This window comes from Octopus bimaculoides, chromosome 4, assembly GCF_046866305.1.
Source record: "Octopus bimaculoides isolate indiv1 chromosome 4, ASM4686630v1, whole genome shotgun sequence".
In the NCBI taxonomy this organism is placed as follows: domain Eukaryota; kingdom Metazoa; phylum Mollusca; class Cephalopoda; order Octopoda; family Octopodidae; genus Octopus; species Octopus bimaculoides.
The window spans coordinates 139,789,543-139,797,042 of NC_142931.1; the positions used below are offsets into that span (position 1 = coordinate 139,789,543).

Sequence of the window (7,500 nt, forward strand, 5' to 3'; positions counted from 1 at the left end):
ATTGTTCAAAGCCTTATTTACATCCTTATCTCTTGCCATCTGACACAGTCATTCGTTTATCTTTTATTCCAAGTCAAAATGATTGGTCTACGGCGCTTGTTTGTCAGAGACTGGCTCACAAGTCTTAACAGATTCCAATCAGATAGTCTATTTACGAGGTGTGATACAAAGACCGTAGTTTGTGGAACAAACAAGTCGGAGAAGAAAAGATAGCATTAGGAATGATGTATGTATGTATGTATGTGTGTGTGTGTGTGTGTGAGAGAGAGAGAGAGAGAGAGAGAGAGAGAGAGAGAGAGAGAGAGAGAGGATAGGGAAAGATAAGTGGAGGGTTGGTGGAGGGGATTAAACGAAGAGCTCAAATGATATAGCAATATTGGAAAGGGGATGCGAACAATTTCAGGGGTTGGGATAGTGATGGCGGAGGTAAGCAAGGGTTTATTTCGGTTGTTTTAGTTTGCCTTATTATTATAGTGTTGATCTACAGCATACAAACCACTCATACACGCGCACGCACACACACATATACACACTGTTTTTTGCAAATATGTGCCTGTGTGTATACATACATACATACATACATACATACATACATACATACATACGTACATACATAGTGAGAGACTATTTATCGAAAATACGATGAATACTATCTCCAACTTCAGAGCCACATCTATCAGCCTTGTTAAATAACTGGTTAATCTTCGAATGAATTAACTGGGGAAGGCTTTTATTCACGATCATAGAGATTTTTGATTGAAACTTGAATTTAGTATGCAGTGAGTTACTACAAACAACATGGCTGGACACAGCATCAACAACAACACAACCGAGGAACAGAACGAAAACAACAGCTCAACAGGTAAATAAATTCTTTCTAGTTGTAGTTATAGAAGAAACCGTAATTGCAAAACTCATTTCTCTTGGAGTTATGAACTGAATATTGATCTATTTAAGTGCTACAAAAAAGCGAAACCAAGCACCGTTTTCGGCTATAATGTATCGATTGAAATCATATTGGGACGACCTGCATCCAGAATTAAATCCTTTTACTGCGAAGCAACTACGCCAACAAGCAACATTTGTAGAACATAGAAAGAAGGTTAATAACTGTAACATCATTAAAAAATCGGAAATTAACCTTCTTCCCAACTCTATAAACAAAAACTAAAAAGTGAATGATATAAGACCACCACGTGGTATCGCAGCTAGCGACATTCCAACAGATTCTATAGCGCCTGTCAGCCAAACTATATTACTGGCTCAAGTAACTGACCACCGTGCCCCTACTATGACTATGGTAAATAGCAGGCAAAAGCACTACGGTTATTGTAGTAGTAGTGGTAGCCAGGATGATATACCGGTGAAATGTGCCCTTACTGAACTTTTCTGAGAAAAAAATAACTTTGATTTTGAAGGACTCTCTCGAGGAAAGAGTATTCTCTTCCAAAGTAAGTAAAAGACCACCAGATACGACATTGAAAACTGTTAACGAAATTGGTGATGAGTATTTACTGTTGTGGACCCATATTCTAGCAGATTAACACCTGTCTATATGCTCTAGCTACTACTGTAAAGCAGTACATGAATGACATTCAAAAAGTAAACAAAACCGAAAGAACAAATTATTATGATGGGTTTTGAAGACAGAGAAAAAGATAACTGATTTATGGAAGACCACCAGTCATATAATGATGCCTATTGCATCAAACAAGCAAATCATTATACGTCCCACCAACAGAAAGTATAGAAGGAGATAAAAATGATGTTTAGAGGCAGCAAAAAGAGGACACCTCACTTGCAAACTGATTATCCTCAAGCAGGAACTAAAAGTTCTCAGTGAAAAACTCCGACATCAGAAGAGAATAACCGAGAGAAGAACAATAAACAAAAAATTTAACCTCAACCAGGCAGCAGTATACAGAGATATTCAGAGGAGGAGCAGTAAGTATCACGGAAGCTCCTTCACGAAAAATTTTATCATTTGAATATATATGAGCATGTCTAGATATGTAACTATATGCACGAGAATACATACATAAAGCAAAACATACAAATCTACACACATACATACATACATACATAGAAACAAAAATACCCTGGTGTTGATGTTGAAATTTCAATGAAGGAGCCTTGGATCTAGGTTAGAAACCGGTTCTTTCTCTGTTGGCAAGAAATCTTGACATATAAACTGAACAACGACATCCATCCATACATATTTATATATAAATATGCATTTATATGTTCACAACAAATGACTAATCAGATAAATTATCATAAATTATCAGTCAAAGCACAATCATACATTATTGTTTAAGCTCTCGCTCTCTCTCTCTCTCTCTCTCTCTATATATATATATATATATATATATATATATATATATATTATATATACACATGTAGATGTAAGTATGTACATATATGTGTGTATACATGTATATATATTCTTTGTATTATTACATTATTGAACGCACACGTCCTTTTTTGCAAGTAAGTCTACTATTATTCTAACGTGACTCTATCTTTCTATATATCTATCTATCTATCTGTCTATCTATCTATCTATCTATCTTTCTATCTATTTATCTATCTGTCTTCCTCTATCCTTCTATCTATACCTCTGTCCTGGCCTCTACTTCACTGCTATACCCTTCTGTCCCTTCCTCCTTGTTCCACTTCCTCCCTCCACCATCCTCTCTGCTCTCGTGTGACCTGTGGTCAGCTTTCTTTTCACTCCAGCCGCTGTGAAGGCAAGACGAACTACTAGCGTTCTACCTCAGATTGGCGTTTGGCCGTACGGCTTTTGAATGTTGTTTTCACTGTCCATTTTTTCCTGTCTTGGTTTGTGTTTGCCACCTTGGAATCCTCTGTGTAGTGGGTTGATCCACTACTCAGGAAGAGACTATTCTAGAGTACGTTCTGTTTTATCTTCGAAACGTCAGGTTAGAATAGAGACAGCTGATGAAGGAATATTCCAAGTGGCTTTCCGTTTTCCTATGTGTTCGTTCCGTTGTCTGTAGTTTATTGTTCTAACGTCCTGTACCCTGATATGCATATATATACACATGTAGATGTAAGTATGTACATATGTGTGTGTATACATGTATATATATTCTTTGTATTATATATATATATATATATATATATATATATATATACACACACACATGTATGTATGTGTGTGTGTGCTTTTCTTACTCTCACTGTTCGTCTGTTTTTACAGATACATCAACAACTACTTTGAACATGAGTTTCCTTTTCGCTAATTCGTTATTCTCTTTAGTATATGTTACCCTATTCTCTCTCTCCTCCTCCTCTCTCCCCGTCACTCTCCTGTTTCTTCTTCTATAACTCTTTACTTCGGCTTCTTTCTCGGCTCCTCCTTTCTCTAACTCTCTCTCTCTCCCTCTCTCTATCCCTCCTCCCCACTCTCTCATTTACCCTTGTTGTCGTTGAAAAACACAGATAAGACAAAATGGCGAGTTTTCATGAAATGAAAAACGAACGACTGCATTTGAAACAAATCAACATTAGTTTATCAGCCAGACGGTGAGGAGAAATTTGATCGGCAAATTTTAGATAGGAGACACGGAAGTTATTTATTTTGTATCTATGTTGTATTGTTACTTGCTATGGTTCCTTTGCTGAGATGACAAATAGATCTCTCGAGTTTAATTTGCCCATAATCTCACCGTAAAACTCCATCTCCGCCTTTGGATTATAGATTGTAATAGGCAAAGTTTAGGAAGGTGACACGGCGGGTGTTATATATATATATATATATATATATATATATATATATATATATATATATATATATATATATATATATATATATATATATATATATATATATATATATATATATATATATGTGTGTGTGTGTGTGTGTGTGTGTGTGTGTATGTGTGTGTGTGTGTGTATACATGTATATATGTTTTTATATATATATATATGTATGCATGTATGTTTATATATATACAAATGTATATATGTATGTTTATATATATATGTATGTGTATATATATATATATATATATATATATATATATATATATATATGTATGTATATATATGTATATATATATATATATGTATGTATATATATATGTACATATATGTATGTACATATGTATGTATATATATGTATGTATATATATATATATATATATATATATATATATATATATATATATATATATATATATATATATATATATATATGTATATATGTATATATTCATACGTACGTACGTATGTATTTATGTGTGCATATATGTATTTATGTGTGTGTGTGAATTAGGCAAGACAAAAAGAACACTGGAACAAGTTTTAACAAATGTGTTAGTTTAACACTTAAAAAGAAGGGAAAGGGTGTTGATGTTTTGGGCGCTAGTCTTTAATCAGAAAACAATAAATGTTATGAGGAAAGATATTGGAAAAATAAAACCAAAAAACAAAAATAAGAAAAGATGGTTGGAACATAAAAGGTTTAGGGGCTAGGTGGGAAAGTGGTCCAACGGAGGCAGTGGTGGTGTGATGCGTCCAAAGACTAAACTTTCTGTTTAAGGCCAGAAGCTATTCCAGTCCTCAACAGCTGTTGACACTCTATATTGGCTCGAGTAGGTTGGGGTTGCTACTGGGAACACTAAGATCTTCGATAGCTTACAGAATAGGCCCAGACGGTTATTAACATACCATCATTAAAAAATTCTACGCTCTACTCCACATGCGTGCCGTCTCCTGTCTTTTCTATCACTATCATAATTAAACACAGCACTCATATCAGGTATAGAACTGCGATTGTGTACACTAACATCTTGGGTCGCATCCAAAGATGGTCACTCAGTTGATTAGCATTCCACTACAGAAAAACTCTAACCTACAGCCCACAACCGCACTGTCCCCTTTCTGTCTTTTCTATCTCTGTTATAAGAGCCTCTGCTTCTTGGAGTTGGCTGGTCTTGTACATTTACCACTCAGGTGACCCTAACCCATCCATCTCATTACTAGTCATTGCCCATGCTGCGTTCAACCCTCTCTCCTCTTTCTCTGCACTAACATCTCCCAATCCTTCTTCCCCATGACATCTGATTTCTGGAATCTTCTCTCTACTCATGTCTTTCCGGTCGGAGCTTTCCTGCAACGGTTTAAACGGAATATTAACGACATTAATATCACCAGTGTCAAGAGGCCACCAAGGGCTATGGATTTTGACAGGCCCAGCTAATAAAGAAAAGTGGGGACAAAGCTGGATTCTCATGATTGCAAAGGGATTCTCTTAACCATTCGGCTAATATAAGTACAGATGTGGCGGTGTGTTTGCTTCCTAACCACATGGCTCGGGTTCAGTCCTACCTTGAGCCACCTTAGGAAAGTGTCTTATGCTATAGCCTCGGTCTGAACAAAGCCTTGTGTGGGAATTTGGTAGACGGATCTGAAAGAAGCCCGTCGTATATACATACATACATACATACATACATACACATGTATATATTTAGTAGAAAGTTAGGGAAAAACAGAAGACGAAGACAGGTGTATGAATAACGAGTAAATGTATTAGTTTGACGCTCGGGAAAATGAAAAAAGTATTTTACGTTTCGATCCTACGCTCTTCAACAGAAAGGAACAAGAGAAAATAAACAGAGAGAGGATGAAGAAAACCAAATAGACACCCCATAAAACATCGTTTTATGTTTATTCTAACTTGTAAAGCTTTATATTTTTTTATTAATTGACATTTTTGTTTCAGATTCTATTTGTGACTGTTTAACCATGCCGTGTACAAAAGAAGCCTTGGAACTTTCTGAATTTCAAAGAGGCCGTATTGTGGATCTTACTGAAGGTGGTCACAGTCAGCGTAAATTCGCAGAAAACCTTGGGATCTTGCTTTCTGCAGTTAATAGAGTGATTGTGCAATTCACCAGAGAGGGGAAGGAGTCCCCATTACCTCGCCCAGATCAATCCAGATCTTCTGATAGGACCCTTCTCTTTGCTAAAAGAAGCGTGGAGGATAATCCTCGTTGCAAGACTTCTGACATAGCTGAAAAAGTTGATGTCAGTCCCAAAACAGCTGCCAGGAACTGAACTCAAAACCACGCGGCTTCGAGCGAGCTTCTTGACCACACAGCCATGTCTATGCCGATGGTGGAAATTTCTTTTGAATAGTTCTTTCTGTTTCGTTGTCAGTAATAATTATTTCATTAGACAAATACGTTGTAACAAGTAATTCAATTAATTTGACGAAAGTGTGACAAAAGAGAAATAATGATATTATCAGGTCCATTTCAATAATAGTAAGAAGTTAAAATATCTCTTTACATAAGTCATGTAAGATTTAGATCAGTGCGTTTTAAACTTCCAAACGAGTGGAAATAATTTTGTATAATCTAAGACGTAAAATGTAACTGAGAATATAAGAAATAAGAATTACTTCAAGAGATGAGCACCGAGATAATAGGAGACAAGAAGCAAGAAATTGAAAGACATTGCTAACGAAAACTGTACCAAATGTAACCGAAACTGGATCGAGTAATCGTTTCGTTGACAACTTACAACTACATTATGTTGCTTGCCACAAGGCAAGAGAAATAATTGCTTCTTCCGCGTGAATAATGTCTCAGATTTGTAGCGCATGGCTATGTTCAACGTATCGTCCATGCTTTCTGTTATGAGATCAGTAGTTTTGTAATTGGGAATCTAATAAGGCTACTTAACTCATTTTACCCAGGGACGTTGTTGTATTTGTCTTTGGATTTTGTACTTGCGTAGTCTCAGGTCGTATCTTGGTATACTTTTCTCAGCAAGCTAGTTTGTAAAATATCTAAAAATGATGTGGGTACCCCATAGCTTCAGACATTTTACAAACTAGCTTCCTGAGAAAAGTAAAGTATTTTTCGAAGCCGTTGGATACATAGGACAGTAACCCGGTTTCCATGGCGTATAGATGATCGAGATCAAAAAATTCCCCTGGGGCAGGACTCCTGCCCGTCGCAGAGTTACTCATTTACAGCTGAGTGGACTGGAGCAGCATGAAACGAAGTGTTTTTGCCCAGGAACATAACGCATCGCCCGTTCTGAGATTCGAAATCATGATCTTGCAATCGTGAGTACAACACTACAACCACTAGTGTACGCAAGGTTCCCGAAACGGTAAGGATATCTGGTATCTTCACTGCAGAAAGAATGCCACGAATGACCCGTCCTTTTTGTCCCCTATACTTCTAATTGTTGTTTCTCCTGTCTGCCTTTGTATCGTCTATCGGTCCGAATGTTTTATTGCTTGACAATCGATGTTGGTGTGTTTATGTCCCCGTTATCTAGCGCTTCGGCAAAAGTGACCAATAGATTTATTTATTTTAATTGACCCCGAAAGGATGAAAGGCAAAGTCGACCTCCGTGGAATTTGAAATAAGAACGTAAAGACGGTCGAAATAACGCTAAGCCTTTAACCCGGCGCGCAAACGACTCTGCCAGCTCAATGCCTTAAATTATAATATA

General features: G+C 36.6%; 1 protein-coding gene across 3 annotated transcripts in view; it reads right to left on the minus strand.

Annotated features, from left to right (window-relative positions):
• Positions 1-7,500, minus strand: part of LOC106878516 (uncharacterized) — a 175,091-nt gene that overhangs the window by 27,590 nt on the left and 140,001 nt on the right. The gene's annotated exons all lie outside the window — the stretch shown is intronic.